Below are 19,682 nucleotides of genomic sequence, written 5' to 3' on the forward strand. Positions count from 1 at the left end.
TTGAAAAAGGAGTTTATACTTAAGTTTAAAAACCCAAGTTTGGAAAGCTTTCAACGTAAAACATAGTTGGATATTATTTTATGGCCTTCGATTAGGCAAAGATTTCTCAGATGTGATACCAAAAGCACAATCCATTTTTTTTAAAGAACAATTAGATTCCATCAAAATAATAACTACTTCTCTTCAAGAATAATGAGATCATGGAAACATAAGGAGACTTCTCATGGAGACTTTTCTCTGGAGCCTAGAGAAAATAGTCACAAATTGTACATATGGCAAAAGATTTCATCCAGAATATATGAAGAACTCTCAAGGGTCACAAGGAAAAAAGGAAATCATCAAAGAAATAAGAGATTCCATTGACACCTCAGCGAAGATGTAAACATTGCAAGTGCGCATGGAGGAAGACACTTGGTGTCCGGGTCCTGGGGAGCGTAGGTCAAGCTGCAGCAGGAACCGCAGCGTACACACCGGGAACCGCTGCGCACTGGGAGAAAGGTGGCTGAGTTCTGCCGCAGCTGAGGAGCAGGGAGGTGGATCTGCTGGTGGGATGCAGCGTGTCACAAGCGCCAGAGGAGCCCGCAGGAGCCCGCAGTCTCACTCAAGCGGAACGAGAGCTTATAGTCACACCAACATCCTGCACTACGTTCAAAGTAGCTTTGTTTGTAATAACCAAGATCAGCCAGTAGCCCAGCTGTCCTCAGCTGGTGAAGGGGTGGGTGAGCTGTGGTGCAGCCACACCGGGGACTGTTATGCAGTCGTAGAAGGGAATAATAACCTGTTGATGTGCGTGACATAGTGCCACGTGAAGGGCAAAATTGGGGACGGCCAGCAGAGCAGTGGTCTCCAGGGCCTTGCGTAGGAGCTGGCTACAAAGAAGCGCGGGGGGTTCCGGGGAGTGACGACTATGATGGTGGTTGTGTCATGGTATCCATTTGTCGAAAGGTACATAGCTGTGCCCTAGGAGGGTGACTCATGCCTTTGGAAAGTGTGCCTTCATGAAAAGTGGAAGAGTCAATTACCCGAAAAAGCAGGCGCTGTCAGCAGCTTCCTTATCCAGAGTAGACACATCATGCACAGAGGGGGAGAGGACCAGGAGACATTCGCAGTTTGCATACAGAATTCATGAATGAGGACAGAGAGAGACAGAGAACAGAGGCAGTGGTAGACTGCCCGGGGGGAGTGATGGGTTCCATGTTGGGTCTGTACCACTGTGTTTGTACCGTCCTTAGAATATTCACAGGAAGGATCCTATGTGTTCTGCATTCTTATATCTTTCTGCTCTATTCCACATTATCTGATTTTGCCTTGTTTCTTGGCTATTTGATAAACTTATTTCTCCAGTGATACTACAATCTCCTGAGAGAGGGAGTAAGTTTTACTTATATTTATTGGTTTACAAAATTATTTCGATTCTTTTCAGCAAAAGCTGTTTTTAAAAACAATCATGATATGATGGTGTGCAGTTCACTGATGTTCAGGGTTGATTCTGCTGACCTGTTGTTACTGTCTCTCCCAACCTGTGTCTCCTGCTGCATTTCCATTTATAATACTCCTGAGACTTCACTTCACCCAATCAAAGGACCCTTTCCAGATGACCACACCATTCTTTCTTTGAAATAACCTTAAGTATAATTATGCATCAGGCTCTGTGCCGGCCCCAGGTGCTACCAGTTAAAAGATGTTGGTTTTTCTGTGTGGAGCCCAAGCCAGGGTGGATACGAGTAGTCACTGGTGATAAAAGAAAAATGAATGTAATTTACAGAACTGGAAAGAAAAGTCACCACCCTTAGCCTGAGTAGTGTGGTTGGAAGTTGTAGTGTGGTAGTGTGGTTGAAATCTCTGAGATGAATTTTGAAGAAAGAGCTGGGCTTATTTATATAAAATGGGCATAAAGGGACTGAGAAACTGGCAGCAGAAATCACTTTTGACTGAGCATGAACCCCCGAGGAGCCAGGAGTGTGAGCAAACAGAAGTGCTTTATCATGGCTGAAGCCAACGTTTGAGGAAGGGACAGGGAGAGAGGAGAGATAAGGAGTGGGGGTAGTAGAGGCAAGACTGGTGACCAGTGTTGTGTGGGGACTGATGATAAGAAGGTAGTGAGGTCTGGCTGGTTTCTGGTTTGATGATGGTTCCTCTAAGGTGAAGAGCAGTATAAAGGCTGGAGGTGAGCTCCCCATTGCACATTTCCATCCAAAGCTGATCCACTAATTTGGGGAAAGTAGAGGTCAAAAAAAAATGTATCAGGGCGAAGGAGATGTGGTCTAAATTCTAGAGTTTAAAACCAAATTTTCCTGGTTCAGAGTCTGTATCTGTTGCAAGTTACTCAGCCAGGACTCAGTTTCCTCATCTGAGAAATGGGCCAACACGTTTTATTAAGCAGGGTTGGTGTTAACAAAAATCCTCAGCAGGTGGTATGGGCTAGCAGGCTTCCACTCTGATGATGCAGGTGAGAGGGGTGGGTTGGTAGATCAACACCATAACAGCAGTCTGGTGCCCAGGGGGATGGTGACTGTCACTGTGTTCGGGGTTACTGGGAGGCTCTAGAGGCAGGGAAGTTCCCCTGTGGAGAAGCTGTCCATGAGGGTTGGCTGCTCAAGTGGGACATTGGTTTTCAACTCACTCAAAGACAAGAATCTGTCCAGCTCTTATCCATTGGCTAGAACTGTCCAGAGAACATGGGATCAGCTGGGTGCACTGTTACGCACATTTTACCTGGGTGGGCCTGTGACATAGTCCTGCCATCTGTGTGCACCTAGGCACAGACATTGTGTGAAAGCATGGCTCCATGCACTCCAGGAGGGCCTGGGGCACCCTACAGCTGGACCTTTGAGAGCATCCTCCAGTGCTTGGTCTTGTTGTGAATTTTGGTAAATAAATCTGCGGACTTTCTTTCTTCCCAGGAATATTAGAATTCATTAATGCTGCAAGTGCTTTGAACACCTCTACAAAGTGCTTCCTCTTTATCTTATGACATTTGATAGTTCGCCAACAGTTTGAAAGATGTAAGGTAGTGAATGTTAAGATCAGTTCTGCGTATCTTATATTGTTTTTACCGTGATGAAAGAATATTAATCTATTAGAGACTCAAGCTTTTCTAGAGGTTGGCTTCAAGGCTCTCTTGCAGTATGCTGTGTTAACCTCAACCGAGGTGTGGATAGTAAAAGGGTCGAGGTGGGGTACACCTGCCCATTGAGAAAAGGGCTGGGAGAGCAGGCTCTACAGCCAGCAGCTGCCTTCTCCTTCTTAAGCTGAGAGCACTTTTAAGCAATTTAAATTGAGAATATGGAGATGTCTTTAAATGAGCCAGGCAGTTTTTACGATGTTTTACTCAACCAAATAGGCCATTCATTTTGTACTGACACATAGTCTTGATCATACTGACTGATGCCACTTTGGCTCAGAACTAACCGAAGTCTCTCCCACCTCTGTGTGCTTTTCCGCATGAGCTTGCTCTGCTGGGGATGTCTCACGTTCCTCCTTTCACTTCTGCCTTTGTGAACTGGGCACTTTCTCAATTTTTAAGAGTTGACATAGCTTCACTCTCTCTAGAAACATACATGGGAGGAATAAACACTTTTCTCCTAGGCAGACTCATTATACCCAGTGCTACTTCTTGCGTAACATGCGCAATACTTTACTGCACTTAATTATTTCCATTCTTATTTTCTTCAAATATGTTCTGCTTGCTGGTCCAGTTCACATTGCTACTCATATTAGCATAAATTCCATGGAGCCGTTAGGAGCAGAGACCGAAAGTCCCAGTGACTTACACATGACTGAGGTGTTTTTCTCCCTAGAAGACGATGGTAGGTCGTCCAAGCTGATACCCATCACCACGGAGATCCCAGGCTCCCTCCTCCTATTTAATGGAGCATCAGCCATCAAATCCACAGTCCAAGTAAGAAGAGGAGGGGAATGTCACACTCAGTGTTTACACCAGCTTTCTTTATCCTTCAGTTTTAGGGAATTTGGTGGACATGGATCTCTAACGTTGGGCGTACATTTCATCAGCCAGAAATGAGTCAGTGACTACCTCTCGCTGCAAGGAGGCTGGGAAATCCAGTGCTGTGGGCAACATTTTCCCACCTTGCATATTTTATTATCCAATAAGAAAGGGGGGAAAACTGTATGTTAGTGAGTCTACTGGTTAGCAGTGTCTGCCATGGTGCGTGGTAAATCTTACATGTGTAAGTTAATAAAGAACGTTTCCTAGAGCCATATGCTGTGTATTAAGAGCCAATGTCGCCAATTATCTTGAACATTTTATTCACAAAATTGGGAATTAACTGAGGAAAAAAGTCAAAAAGCATTGCTTGGCTAAATTAATTAGGTTTATTGCCTTGTTTCCTAACTAATTTTTTATGTTCTAGAGGCTTTTCTCCATCTAGGGGTATTGATCATAATTATTTATCTGTGCCCAGTTTCCCTTCTGTATAATGGAGATAATGATAAAGCCCCGCAACAATGACTATAGTTATGATAAAAATGAATTCATAATACAAGGTATTTAGAAGGGTTTCAAACATGTGGTAGGTGCTTATTAAATTTTAGCTCTTCACTATAGTAGCACTAATTGTAATTTAATGTTTATTGAAAGATCACCATAGTCTAGTCACGTGAGCAATGCTATACAAATATCAGCATGTAGAATGCTCATAACCTGCTTTTCCAGGTCATTGTTGTCCTAATGAAGAACAAGGCGTCAGAATGCTCTTTAGTTGACACATTAGTGCTTCCTGTGTTCCCCTCACGGTTCTATGTTCTATTTTAGTATTATTTGATTTAGTCTCCATAAAAAGCCTATAATGGAGGAAAAATTATCACCACCATTTTTTCAGACAGGGAAACTAAGGCCTGGCAGGGTTAACTCACTTGAACGAGCCACACTGCTGGTCCCTGGCAAAGACAGGCCGTGTGCCAGCCAGTCTGACTGCAGGATCGTGCTCTTCCCCCTGGGCTGCGTGGGTGCTGCAGCAGAGAGCCGCGCATCCAGCCCCCTCAATGCCAGTCCTGGGTCTTGTGCTTTCAGCTCCTGTGAGAGTCCTCTTCGGAACACATTTTCATCTTTTCTCTATTCATTCTTAATTTTCCCCTCTCCTTTCGTCTCTCTTTGATGTGTTCTGGTTTCTTGCAATTTATTTCTCAGCTTTGTAAACTAAAATCACAGAAGTAGGTTAGGTGTGCGTATTCATCTATGTGGCCACACATTGTGTACTCTTGGTTAAACTGACTGTTTAAATCAGTCAGACTAGCCAAACTGACAGCACTACTGTTAGGCTCTGCAGGCCACATTCACAGAAGGGGTTTGGTGGTCTCTCACCTGGGTGTGTGTTTTCACATGAGATGCTCACAAATAATCCTTTTGGAGTGACTCTCCTCTGAGACTGTCTAGAGCTAGAGGCTCCCTCTACCAGTGGATGGTGGGCAGCAATGCCTTGTCTGTGTGTGGACCCTCTCTTGCTCCTCCTACTTCCCTTGGGTGCACTCCATTTATGAAAAACAGACTTCATTTTCTCCATCTATCCCAGCTGGCGACCCAATGCTGGTTCACAAAATCTGACTCTTCTCATAACTTAAGAAAATGACAAAGAAAGCATGCGACCACACAGAAGTACCTTTTCAATAATCTGGTGACGGCTCTGTGACCTTAACAGTCTGTGGAAAGAGAAGGAGCCACTGGAATTCTTTATTCTAATTTAGGAGACATACAAGGGGAGGTTCCATGGAACATCCTATCCCAAAAAGGGCAAAAGGGTAGGATTACAAAAGAACAGGTGAGTGTAACTCAGCCCCCACGGTGATGCCTACACCTGGAGCCACGCCTGGTATCTGAGCTGGGACAAAGCCCAAGTCATTAGGAAATGGAGTAACTGGTCAGCGCCCCCTACGTCAGGACTTAAAGCGTGTTCCTTCAGGGCACTCCTGGACACTTCAAGGCAAAGCCATATATTTACTTTTTAATTGTTTGATGGTTTGTAAATTTCTCTGTTACTGGTATTGATTGCCATAGCAATTGAGATGCATTGGCCTCTAAATCAGAGATTTCATTCATTTCGTTTTTTGTCATCTTAAAATACATAATCAATAGAAGAAAACATGTCGAAATTCAAATGGTCATTTGGACGCTAATCAAACAGTAAGACAAGTGAAGGTACCAAGTTGAACCAGAGGGTTGAGTTGAGTGGGCTTAACTGCACTCCAAATGCATTTAACTTGAGTCTTAGTCCATCTTCTGATGCTATAACAGAACAGCACCTACTGAATAAGGGCCAACAATAGTAGTTTATTTGGCTCATGGTTCTGGAGGCTGAGAAGTCCAAGGTGGAGAGACCATGCCCAGCACAGGCCCAGTACTTCCTTTTCTGACTGACCCTCTCCCCTGATAGTTAATCCTCTCCTGTGATAACTAACCCACCCCAGTGATAATTAACTCACTCCTCTGATAACTAACCCACTCCATGATAATGAGCACACTCCTCTGATAACTAACCCACTCCTGTGGTAGCTAATCCTCTTCTGTGACAACTAATCACTCCTGTGATAACTGTCCCACAGCTTAACTGAGGAGGGCAATGCCCCATGACCTAATCACCTCTTGAAGGTCCCACCTCTTACCAGGTCACAATGACATGTCAACTTCAACATGAGTTTTGAAAGATATCAGATCTTAGCACTTGGTTTACCAAAACCCTCTGAAAAATAAAGCCTTCAATAGTTTTGATTTGATTTTGAAGGTTTAGGTATATACTTTCAAGGTGTTGGATTTTAGATGTTCTATAATGTAAAAAAAACCAAAAACACAACACATTATTTAAATAAACAGGTTTTGAGTGGATTTTGGGGAGAATGCATTAAAATGAGTTTGCAGAAGGCTGAGTATACCAATTTGATTCTGAACAGTCACAATGTCATGTGATCTTGCAGTATTCCTGTGCTTTTGCTTTAAAAAAATTAATGTAATATAGGCTTTTGTTTAGAAAATCACAGCTTGCCTAATGGTAAATATTACTGACACAATCCATCTGTGTGTGCCGGGCTGCGTCGCTTTCTTCTGTGGAAGTGGGGAGGGAGCTCCTGTTGGACCAGGCTGGGGTTGCTTGGCACCCCTCGTAGATGTGACAGTTGTCTCATTCCTCCTGTGGCATTGCTTTGCTGTAAAAGAAAACAAGGAAGCTAACCAAAGAACCTTTGAAAGAAAGCTGGAAAAGCAGAGAGCGGCCCTGTTCTGAACCACACACACACGCCCCGGCTCCCCACACAAGCACGAACTCACACATGGTGCTTTATTTTTCGGTTGTCAGGATTGTTTTTCTTCGCTGTGCTGCACTGCATACCTCTGCAGCCAAGCACAATTTATACTGCCAAGACAGATGCTATAAAACGGAGCCGAACATGGCAGGCATTGAAAGAGTTGTGTGTTTGCAAATGATTACCTGTCATAATATGTTTCTCAATCTCCCCCCTAAATTATCCTGGAAAACATAAGGTTAGAAAGGAAATGGTGGTTCTTCATCTTAGAAATTATAATTTTAACCTGGAAGTCTGAAGAAAGTTGAATTTGGGATCCAGGAACTGAATCGGGATGAAATCCCAAAAGGAATATTCAAAATCTCCTTATCAAAGGCAGTGCTTTTGTTTAAATAGTTAATTTTGCCAAACTGTTTTTACAGAATTACTGAGTGACTCTGCATCACTAAAGCACCAGCCTGATGCCTCCAGAATATCTTGCAAAGCCTTCTTTTTAATAAATGAAATTATGGGTATGTTAATTTGTCAAAAATATGATGGGCTTGCCTTGTACTTACATAGGTGCATTAGGTAGCATTTATACTGAACCTTAGAAGGTCTCTCAATCTTGAAACAACTCAAGGACTGCAGGCCTTGCCTTTCTGGGTGTCACTCAGAGCAGTTGGTACCTAGATACATTGCCTTTCATTCCTGTATGTGGGTCTGGGGGCATTTCCCATTTCTTCTTCACTCCCCCCTTTCTGGACCTAGTCTGAGTCCTCACCTGAGACAGGGAAACAGCCCATGCCCAGTGCTCACTGCAGCAGACTTATCACCATGGCTGTTGTATGGGGGTCACTGGGGACGCCGGGGAGGACCCTGTCCCTGTGGGTCCAATGGAATAAAAGGATCTTCCCAGAGTAGAGGAACTGTTTCACTCTGAACCTTGGCTCATACCTGTTACTTGTGCTTGAATTTAACCCTTTATGTCACTTCACTTGTTAGTGTATTTGTAGTTCTTTTTATATCACTGCTGACATCTTTATATTTTCATAGATACTTGAAAATTGTTCAGCTTTGCTGATTTCATTCCACAATGGACTCGAGAAGGTGGCAAGGTGAATAATTAAGAGCTATTAATGTGAGTGCCCAGGAAGCAGCATTCATAAAGCCAAAGGCATAGTGCATTTGATCTAGCTCTGGCCACATCCCCAGATAGTGACAGAAAAGGGTACAAGGTACAGGTGAACAAAGACACTTTTCCAGGATTGTATCCACTTGAGTTTTGAGTCACTTAAGGTCCTTTCTCAGGAAGCCGGGGCCCCTCTCAGCGTCAGTCATCTCTCTCCGGCTCCCAGCCCTCAGGCCCTCTGTCTCTCCGCTGCCCCTCCGGGTCTGCACACTTACCAACACTCGACTCTGCCTTGCCCATCCTTGTGCCTCCTTGCCTGCGTCGGCCCCTTCAGTTTCTCCTGTGGGGGACGCCTTGATAGTGTCCCACAGGTCAGTGTGCCCTGACCATCTTTCTCTCTGAGCTCAACCATGGTGGCTCCTACCGCCGTTTCTTCAAGTTCCCTGCCTGGTTTTTCTTGCATTGTTTATTCAGCTATTATCCCTATAGTAGGTTTCTATGGGAGAAACTGTATTTTTCTTCCCCATATATTTAACTTGCACTTTTCCTCCGTTTTTCTTTTTCCTTTTCAGTCCTGGAGTCAACCCCAGGGCTTGCACGTACTGTGCACACTGGGTACGTGCTCTACACAGAGCTGCGTTCTCAGCTCCCATTTGGGACTTTTTTTTTTTTTTTTGGACACAACATCTTTATTTTATTTTCATGTGGTGCTGAGGGTCGAACCCAGTGCCCCGCGCAAGCCAGGGGAGCACGCTACCGCTTGAGCCACATCCCCAGCCCCGCATCTGGGACTTTTTACCACTCATTTTTCTCATGATTTTTTTCCTGAACCTTCTTGGACATATAGAGCTTGTCTATATTATAGGTAAATATTCTTGCCTGCTAATTTCATTATCTCTGTCATTTCTAGATCTTTTTCAATTGATTGCTTTTTTTTTCTGGTCATGGTTCACATTCTCCTGTTTCTTTGCAGCCCTGGTCATTTTTTAGTGGATTCAAGACATGGTAAATTAGACATTGTTCAGTGCTGGGTTTTGTAGTATCCTATAAAGAATGGTGACTTTCTGTAGGCCACCAGGTTACTTGGGGTCAGTCTGAGCCCTTTGAGGCGTGTCATGATCTGTGCCAGTGGAGTGCAGAAGAGCCGTAAGGCCCCAGGTGCTTCAGGCCCACTGTGGTGTCATGGACGCTCCATGACTCCCCCAGTTGCCCCCTGTTTATAAGATCTCTCTGCTCTCATGGGACTGCAGACGACCCAACCCTGTGTGAGTTCAGAACTATTAACCCCGAAGCAGATCTGAAGTATCTCTCTGAAAATTTCCAAAGCTGCCTCCGTGCAGGTCTCTTCTCTCAGGCATTCAGTCCTGCCAATTCTGACCTCTACGGCATTCCTGCACTTGATTTCTCTCTCCCCACTTACTTGAGACTTCTAGATATTGCTTGTGTCCTCCTCCAGCTGCCATGGGCTCAGACCCTACCAAGAGTAAGCAGAGGAGAATCTTTGACTGTTTCCTTCTCACTGGGATTACGTCCTGCACTACTTGTGGTCCAGAGTCGGTGGAATGGTTCAAAGGTTTGCGCCTCCAAAACTCATGTTGGATTTAGTTACCATTGCAACACTATAAGGAGGGGACCTTTAAGAAGTGATTAGGCCACAATGGCTCCACCCTCACAAGTGGATTAATGCTATGAACTGGGTTTAGAATGAAAACGTGAGTTCAACCTCTATCTCTTGCCCTTCCTTTCTACCCCTTGCCATTCTGCCTTGTGGTGCCTTCCACCATGTTGTGATGGAGCATGAAGGTCTTCGTCAAATGCCAGCAACTGGTCTTGGATTTCCCAGTCTCTGGAACTCTGAACCAGTAGATTTTTGTTTCTTATAAATCACTCAATTTTGACTATTATATTAGAGGGGCACAAAATGGACCAAGGCAGTCAGAAAATAGTTCTTTTGTCTCCAATTTTCTACTTTCTTATTGCGGAAGAACAAATTCCATAGCAGTTAATCCTCCAAGTAAAAAAACTGGAAGGCCTTGGTAGAGTTTCAGATATTATGCCCACTTTCTGTATCCCCACAACTGTCCCTTGAAGTGGATTATAGTATTGTGTTAATTTATAAATGAGGATGCTGACCCTGAGAAAATTTGAATCATTTTCTCGAGATCATTATTGATCTGGACAATGGCAAGTCGGGAGTCCAGCCTACATTTGTTTGATTACAAAGCCTGGGTGATAGAATAGTATTCCTAAATTCCTAGTCATATTTCTAATTTGAAATAAAATAATTCATAGATAAAGCCACTTGCTGGAGCTGAGTCAGGTTTTTAAAAGTGATTCTTTGTGTTACTTTTTTTTGGAAAAGCTTGAGTATTGCTTTTAAAATCTCTTGAAAAATGAGGTCTTTGGTAGAGAAATCCTTTCTCTATACATTTTGGCTCTTTCTCTGCACCACTCCTGGTTCACTTGACTAATACAATGATGTTCATTTAAAATTTCTGGCATATATAAAGTAGATTCTTGAGTAAATGTTGACTTTGTCACATGAAGTGGCTTCCCTCACATTTCACTCTTGGCAAGTAGCTGTCGGCAGTGTGCTCAAGTCCTTGCCGTGTGACTTGGAATTAATTGCACAAAATAATGAGTGATAATGAGCCCCTGAGTGCTGGGCGGCCGCTCCACCAGGCTTCCTGCAGTCAACGCTGAAGTCAGCGATTCAGCTGATCACAGTGATGGTGATGACGATGACAGAGGCTGCACTTCCATGAGCACGTCACAGATGTCATTCCAGGTTTCCTCTTGACCCTCCCCAGTTGGGGTGGGGGTCTTCTTTTAAGGAGAGAGAAAACTTATATCTAGGAAGGTTAATTAACTTGCCCTCAGTTATACAGCTGATGAATCTGAAAGTCTGAATAGCTCGGAAGCCAGAACCCTGCTCGCTGCTGTGTTATTTGCATCAAGTAAATAAATGAGGCAACATTCATACGAGGCCACGTTCTGCAAGCCAGGGCTCACACAGGCTGATTCACACAGAATGAATGCTTTCCAAAACGTGTTACTGAGGGCCTCAGTAACTGACTCAAGTGATTCTCTGCTCCAAGCTGTAATCTTTAATATAAATCTTACTAAAGGAGAAGTAGAGGTTTTGATGGCATTGTCCTGTTACTGAGGAATATACGTGTCCATATATAATTTTGACGTTATATCTAATGATAACATCATGGCTTGGATCTTGAATGGCTCCCAGAGGCATCCAAGCTAAAGGCTGGGGCACCAGCTTGTGCTTTTGAGGGTGGAGCCTTGAGGGGGCGGGGCCTGGTGGAATAGAGTTAGGTCATTGGGTATGCCCTCGAAGGGGACATGGGACCCTGGACCTTCCTGTCACTCTTCTTTCCAGCTGCCCTTAGGTGAGCAATGGTCCCATCGGGTTGCTCTCCCTCACCATAGGCCCCCAGTGATGGGGCCAAGCAATCAAGAAACCTCTGAGAACATGAGCCAAGTAAATCCTGCCTCCTGTGAATAGACTCTCTAGGATATGTGTTACAGTGATGGGTGGAAGGCTGACTAGCACAAATTTGTTGATATCTATTTGAAATAGTTCCACTGATCCTCATCACCTCAAGTGATAGCATCTTAGGGACAGTTACTCACTGGGGATCCTGACTTTCCTTGCTAAGAAATTTTTTCATTTCTTTAACAGTCATGCTGGGTTACATGTCAGACTTTCCCACATACGGCAAAAACATCAATCAGACAAGTCCAGATCAAGTTGTACCACAAAACAGAATGGTCCTTTCCTGAAATTTGTGGGGATTTAGGTTGAGCATGAAGAGCTGTGGGGGGTAGGACAAGGCATCTGGGAGGAGGTCCATCGAGCTGTATTTTGAGTGATTTACTGGACTATAAATGCATTACTTCCCTCTTCAGTGTTGGTCTTACTTCAGGCTAATATGAGTTTCATTTTGGTCTTCAAATTAGTTGACTTAGTGTCCCAGCACTCCCTTCCCTTTGTGGTCAGCAGTGAACAGTGACATCAACAGTGGGGCCAGGATGTCCCCCCCACTGCCCTCCTCGCTCCTGTTCACCACCCTCTCTAACCAACCCCAGGGCCAGGGACCCCTCGTCTCGTCTCCAGTCATAACACCACCTACACTGCTATCCGTGTGGGAACAAGAAAAGAAAATGTCCTCAGGACTCTAGCAGACGGTGTTAAGGAAAGATTCCAATTCTGGTTGTTTTTAAAATATTTTGAGTTTCAATGAATTATTATTATTATTATTTAATTTTTCTGCTGTCTTCGACAGTTTGTGGGGATAAATCTCTTCCAACTTAATAGATGGAGGAGGACTGCCCCTCCCAACTATAATAGCCAGGTTCTAACTCACTGGTGTTCAATTCCTTAGACCCTAGATTCATTTTTATGTTTTAATTTCATTTAGGAGAGCCAATCTGGAATCAGAGTAACAGTTATTTTGGCACCTTTAGTCAACAATATTTTATCATTCCTAAAAAATAGTCTATAAAATAGAAGTACCTTTGGTAAAAGGTGATGCTACCCACACATGATCAGCCAAGTAAACTATGCTGTAAGTTACTTATCCAGTTATAGTGGTACATTTTTGTTGTAATAACTTACATTTTTTTATTAAAAGTACTAACAATAATTGTGTTGCCATAGTTTCAATATGAACATCCTCATTTAAAAGTTGGAATTTTTTTCTTAAGTTAAAATAGCTCTGTTGTAATGATGGATTCTAATCTTCGGTTTTTAGCAGTCCTAACATCAGGTCATTATTGTAATTACTTACCAGGAGAATGAGCTGACATCCACTCTTTCTTTTTGACGCTCCCGGCCTCCATCAAAAACTTCTTTCCAATCAATCTCGGTGCTGCTGTCAACCTTTCTATTCACCTATGGCTTTGATCTCCGAGTAGCTTTCACTCTAAAGAGAAGCAGGTCTAAATCCTCACTCTTTGCTTCAAAGCCTTTAACAAGATCATCCAAGATTTTTCCAACTTTCTTCTGCTTTCATTTATTCCTACTCAGACATTCTACTTAAATAAACTTCACGTCCTTGAACTGTCTGGGTCCATTTACTCCACTTTCTCTCTTCTCCAACTTCTCCTGGCCACCTCCCCGATTGTGGAACGTTCTATGCCTGCATCTGGCCAGTTCTCTCACAAGTAAATAACCAACAAACACAATTAGGTTATCTGATTAATAATGGACTTGGATATTTTGCCTTTAACCAAAATTCTGGCACTCCGTTTGCTACTCCAAATGTAACCGTGCCTTATTCAGATGTGAGGTTAAAACGCTTATTGGCATCATCTGCGTGTGCACCAATAGCCTAAGCTTCCTCCTGAGAGTTCAGCTGAGTTGAAATTCCTTTCCAGCAGCTCAGAGTCACATGCTGCCCTGGGTGACCTTCTCTGGCAAGTTCCTTTTCTCACGTGTGAAGTGGTGATGCTACCCGACCTTATAACCCTTGACAGTATTCACGGGTACCAGACACCCCGTCATTCATTCTCCTCATCACACAAATCGGTTGCACTATCTCCAAAATTTCATGTTGGCCAATAACCTTTCATATTTCTTCACGGGAACTATCGATATAACTTCTCTCTTTCCTTTTCTGAAGTTCCTCAGAAACTATCTAAACTCCCGTCTCTACTTCCATACCTCCCATTCCAGCCTGACCATCGCTCCCTTCACCCTCTCCGGGTCTCCAACGATCCTCTCCCCCAACACGGGGGTCGTGCTCTTTCATGACTTCTGGACATGGGAGTCTTCTGGCTGCTCACCATCACTTCCTGGCCCTGCCAGCCTCTCATCTTCCCTCCCTCAGAACTGAGCAGTGGGTTACAGTCTTAGAACTTCCGTCATTGCCCATTTTCAAGTAATGTCGTCCAGCCCACTGTTTTATCTACCATTTAATCATTAGTGGCCACAGAACTGATTTCTCTGACCGTTTCTTGCCCTTATCCACCTGCTACCAGGATAGAGAGTTAGTGTCTCAGCTATTGCATGTCCACACAGCTCTAAAGACCCCTGCTGACCTGTCCCCCTTCGGGGGGGGGGCACACCTCAGAGCTCGGCCCCCTGCATGCTTGGGTGCAGAGGACCCCCCTCTCCATGCAAGTCCTGCCAACGCCTCCTCAGGCTCCACCTTGAATCTCTGCACACCCTCCCTCACCCACCAGTCCAAATGCCATCTTGATGGTGTTCCTTCTACTCTTCAGCCTCTAGAATGTCCCCAGCCTCCTCATAGCAGCCAGTGACCCTTCCAACACACAGCCGATGTGTCTACACTGTCTGGTGCCCACACGCCCTGGGCACAGTAAGGTGCGAGTCCTTGCTGCAGCCACGGCCCTCCCTCTCCGGATCTGACCTGTAGCAGCCTCTCCTCTGCTGCCCGCAGAGGGCTCCCAGTCCTCCCTCCAAGTGGGCTTCTCACTCTTCCCTCAGCGCCCTGAGCTCCTGCCCCACCTCTTTGTGTGGTCTGCTCCTGGGGCATGGAATGCTTTCCTGCCTTCAGGCCACAGCTCCAATCCCATCCCCTCGGTGCCTCTGCCCCCCCCCACGCCTTTTCTCTGCCTTTGCCCAGGGTTCTTCTCAGAGTGGCCTTGGATGCCCTCGTCCTTGCCAGTGCACCCAGTCCAGTTATCTTCAGTTTAGAGGCACCTCTCATAATGGTCCTGACCTCCCCACTTCACTTCAGGTGGTCACCACCTCTTGTGTGGGTAACTGTCAGTAGATGCCACCAATCTCATAAGAGTGTCATAATTCTAACATGTGAAAGACTGCATCGCGCCTCACAAACATGCCATGTTAGATGAGTAGCTATTGTATGCTCTTCTTCATGTAACTCTTGTGTCTCAGACAAGATGTACCCGAGGTCATGGGGATTATCGGCAAGAGACTGTAAGTGAGGACTATTTTATAGTATGCCTTGCTGCCTCGTGTAAACCTCATCCAGGTTTCTAGACGATGCCCTGGTCACTGCTCATAGCCCCTAGCTTAGGTCAGGCACTGCACGGACACTGAGAATGCCAGCTGTGTGGATGGTGGTCTTGCCCTAGGAGCCCTCTTCAGGCTCCTTATTCCTGAGTCTATTCTCTGGAGCTGGGAAGCAACGAGCTTTGTGGTCCCACACCAGCCTGTCTGGCTGGTCTCCCTCCCACTGATCCAAGATCTGCCACTTTTGGAGTCTTTTGTTTCCCATAACATAGGCGGTCCTTTTTTCTCCCCATTAGCTTCTCCCATCTGCAAGTCTCAGCTCAGACCTCTTCATGACAGCTCAGCCAAGCGTGAGGTTGTATCGGTGCTAGGCGCTCCCCTGGCATGCTTTCTGAAAGCCTTTTGTAATCAGTTAGCATTCACCGCACCTCTGAGCTGCTGGGGTGCAGGTCCCCCACCTGGACTGTCTGCAGTGTTCTGAAGGTACAGACCAGCTTACACACCCCCACAACCCCACCCCACACAGGGCCCCCGCCGTGATAGGGTCTGCCAAATATCTGCTGAATGGATGGATGAATTAATAGATATTGTAAATTATTCTTTCTCTTTAGGTCTTCATTAAAAGATTAACAATACAAAAAAGTCATGATATTTTTATTTCTAAAATATATTAAGTATCTTTGGAAAATTTTAACTCCATTTCTAAGTCTCAACATATGTTTGCACCTACTGGCTTTTTAAAATTAAAATAATCATTTTCTCCTCCAGGTACCAAGAAAGTAGCTCAAGGGATTGCAGAATTTACAGACACTGAAAAAGATTTATAGACACATTATTTCCCTCCTGGATCTTATTTCAACTGTTACCCAAATAGCTTTGTTAATTCAGTCCCAAACCCCTTTCACATCCATAGCAGTCCTAAGGGAAATTGAGTTACTAATATAAACTAAGATAATAAATGTTGCTTTTCATCATTTGCCACATTTTTGCAGAAACCTAGAAATGTTTGCTACGAAACAATATGAAAGAAAGAACATTATACAACTAAAATTCATCTGGCCATTATTGCATCCCGTGTATTCTGGTTGGTGCTCTAGATATGATTTCTCTGAAAAATCTTTCTCTTCCTCACCGGAGGCTGCTGCTCCTCTGGCTTCTGTTGGCAGGGTTCTGTTTACAGTGTGTGTGAATGTGATGCTCGTGAAGTTCCCAGTGGAGAGTGCCTGGTACCTGACGCATTCTCCGTGAGCCATCATGGAGTGGACTTGTGAAGGTTTATCCGAAGGCTCCTGCTGCTTCAAGACAGAACAGGCAGTGGTTGTGGGACCAGCTCATAATTAGTGAATGCCATGACACTGATTTTTAGGAGAGGGGTGGATTTTGACATAGTAGTGATTACGAACTAATTGTGAATTTCAGGAAAGGTGTTTTGAACTGGAGCACCCGGGGGCTGAAGGAGGTATCTTAGGCTGTGGAGGTTATACCCAAATAAACATTTCACATAACCATCGTGGTCATCGTGTCACTCTTCACAGACAGTGTGACTAATTCACTGTTACCTCCACTCTGAAGGAGACAAACAAATGTCCTTGTGTCAAATAGTGAGCAAGGGGTAATCCAGATTTCAAGCTCCGATCTTCCTGATGTATCCTGTGGCGTGTGTGTGTGATGGTGTGGTCATCACACGGGGAGCAGTTCCACTTATTTTATACTACTCTCTCCAGGTCAGCATCCGTGTTTCTCAACATGATGTTATTCCAAGTACTTATCAGCTGGTCCGTCCTGAACGTGACCCAGTGTGAGTGCACACTGCAGCCGGCACGGTGGACCTGGCCGTGATTCACTGTCAATCCGGCCACACCAAGATGCATGCTCACTTAGTGTCAGGCCCTGGGAGCCTTTGAAAAGACATGCAGAATTACATGTATGTAAGTGGATAGATGCTCATGTTTTCCTGTGAAGAAGTTTGGGATTTCATTGAATTCTTAGAGATTTTTGACCTATAGAGACTGAAAACTTCAATGGGTTTGGGAACTAAATAAATGGTTTGTGGGGGGACAGAAAGGATATTTATATATAGGAAGGAGTATCAAGACAAGAGAATCTCTGAGATTTCCGAGGTAAGAGGCATTGGTTTTCTGGGGCGGCCCAGTAGCAGAGCTGTGAGCTGGGGAGGTGTGAGCTTTTTGCATGTGGGGGCCACAGGGCCTGCTCCTGGGTAGATGGGGCTGTACCATCAAATGGACCTGGATGGGTAGCGTTGCTGTGTTCTTAATTATAGTTCCTGAAGTTACCTGAGAAGTGGATTTAGTTCTCCTTTCCTCAATTCTTAAACCTTGTGAAAGTCATTTTTTCTCCACCTTTAATTGGTGAAGATGATTTCCTGCCTGGGTTTTCTTTTTAATCTTTATATTATAGCCAATATGACTATTATGTAAAGAAAACTTCTTCTCCAATGTTGTCACAAATGATAAATTTCTAGCTCATAGTTTTGGAGGCTGGAAGACGGAGATGGAGGCTGTGCTCCCCACTGGTGCTCCTCCTCCCGTGGTGGAGGAGGCTTGGCTGCACTCGGGGTCCTCCTATCAGAGCACTTCTCGAATTCATGAAGGTTCTGCCATCAGCACCTCACCACCTCTTAAAGACACCAGCTCTTAACGAGGTCACTAGGCCATTAAGGTCCAAAGTATGATTAGGCTGGGGTAGAGAGATAGAGGGACATAACTTTCAGGTCATAGCAGGCCTATTTGAAAGTGGTTTTAAATGTCTTTTAAATCCTTAGCTTGGTCTTATTAGAACACTTCCAGTGTAAGTATATCACTGTGAAATTTCAAGTGGGTCTTCATTCTGTCCTACATTAAGAGGTGTTTGGCCTCCTTCCCCAGCTCTCCCAATGTTTGCCAAGCATTATGATCCGAATGTGGCTCTTGTGCCCTGAAAACACATTGCCTGTTCAGACTGCGGATGCTTTGGACTGTATGGCTTCTTGAATCCATAAACATGTGCAAAATGGATTAAAGAATCCCCTCAGTGACATACCGTGGGGACTACTTCATAGTTCCGTTGACTCACACAACGTGTATTTATTTATGCTGTGAGTGGATGGTGTTCGGGTGCTGGGAGTGCTGCTGTGAGTGGCAGAGCCTCAGGGGGCTCACGCTGCATCTGAAGGTGTCAGGAGCTGGCAGCGAGGAGCCTGGGTTCTGGAGGAGCCCAGGAAGGGACCACAAAGGAGCTTTGGCAGTGAGAAGTCCCACTGATGCTGGGGCATTCTGTTGAGCAATATTTCCCAGGGGAAGAAAGGCTGAGACAGAGAGAGATTTTATCACATGCAGAAGAAACAGTGTGAAGAGATGAAAAAGAATGTAGAACTTCCAAGGAACTGAGAGAATCCCCCATTGCTGGAGTCCCAGGAGTGAGGGGAATGCGTACTGTACTTTAACTGCACCCATAAAGGTGCTCATCGAAGTCTATGGTAGCTATGTGAATCCATAAGATTGAAATTGTCTAAGAGTTCTCTTAATTTAATTTGCCTTGATATTTATTTCTAGGTAAACTTGGGGTGTACAAGTTTCCCTAGCACTCTCCAGTAACAGTGCACACTTGATTTTAGTGTTTCTTTCCCATTTACTGTTCTCACCTGTTTCAACATACATGTGCTCTCGAGGGCCATACCTAGCCATCTGTGCCCAGGGTGTGAAATTGTGCTTCATAATGCTTGTGTCTTCAGTGCTTATGCCACTACTTTTGGGTACCACAATAAAGAACAGAATGAATGTGACTTTGGTCTACAGGTTTTGGAAGCTCTAGGTCTTTAAGTTTCTCCTGATATGCATTTGTGAACGCTTCTTTCTCACTCTTCAGCTCACCATTGCTAGACAGTAAGGAAATGTTTTGAAAGTAAAGTTGGGTTGGTAGATTGACACGTTCTAGGTTTACAGGCATCACGTGGTGTGACTGTGAGATGAGTCATTTGGCCTTGACTGCACTGGGCAGGTAGTCAAAGTGGCAGCGGGTATGAACATTGTAAAATTGATTTTGTTGCACAGTGCGCTGATATCATCCGACAGTTCTTTCAATGTCTGTCTTGAAATCCCTCAAACTTTAAACAAGTGTCCATTTTATTGGTTTCAGAAATGGATGATGAGAAAAAAGAACTGGGAGCTCATAATTGAACATGACAGCAACACTGATAAAAATAATACCTGGTCTCAAATTAATTTATGTTATGTCAAAGTATATACCAGCAGCAACCTACATTTAACCGAATTAAGGTGCAGTGTGTGGTTCAGTGAGAAAACACAGGGAAGTTCAGAGTGTAATATGGGGAGACTAGATCAGAGAATGCTGAGACTCAGCTGG

The 19,682-nt window shown here is 44.5% G+C and overlaps 1 protein-coding gene and 1 long non-coding RNA gene across 5 annotated transcripts in view; one reads left to right on the forward strand and one right to left on the reverse strand.

Moving 5' to 3' along the window:
- The window catches only part of Prkn (parkin RBR E3 ubiquitin protein ligase), a 1,229,219-nt gene that overhangs the window by 515,002 nt on the left and 694,535 nt on the right, over window positions 1-19,682 (forward strand). The gene's annotated exons all lie outside the window — the stretch shown is intronic.
- On the reverse strand, window positions 6,267-13,717 carry LOC124095900 (uncharacterized). Its single transcript, XR_006852682.2, has 2 exons — window positions 13,168-13,717; window positions 6,267-7,155 (listed from the first exon to the last, which is right to left on the reverse strand). It is a non-coding gene; the product is annotated as an uncharacterized LOC124095900 (long non-coding RNA).

The sequence above is a fragment of the Marmota monax genome, unplaced genomic scaffold (assembly GCF_021218885.2).
Source record: "Marmota monax isolate L192 unplaced genomic scaffold, Marmota_monax_Labrador192_F-V1.1 WCK01_AAM20220418_F8-fsc00083, whole genome shotgun sequence".
Lineage (NCBI taxonomy): Eukaryota > Metazoa > Chordata > Mammalia > Rodentia > Sciuridae > Marmota > Marmota monax.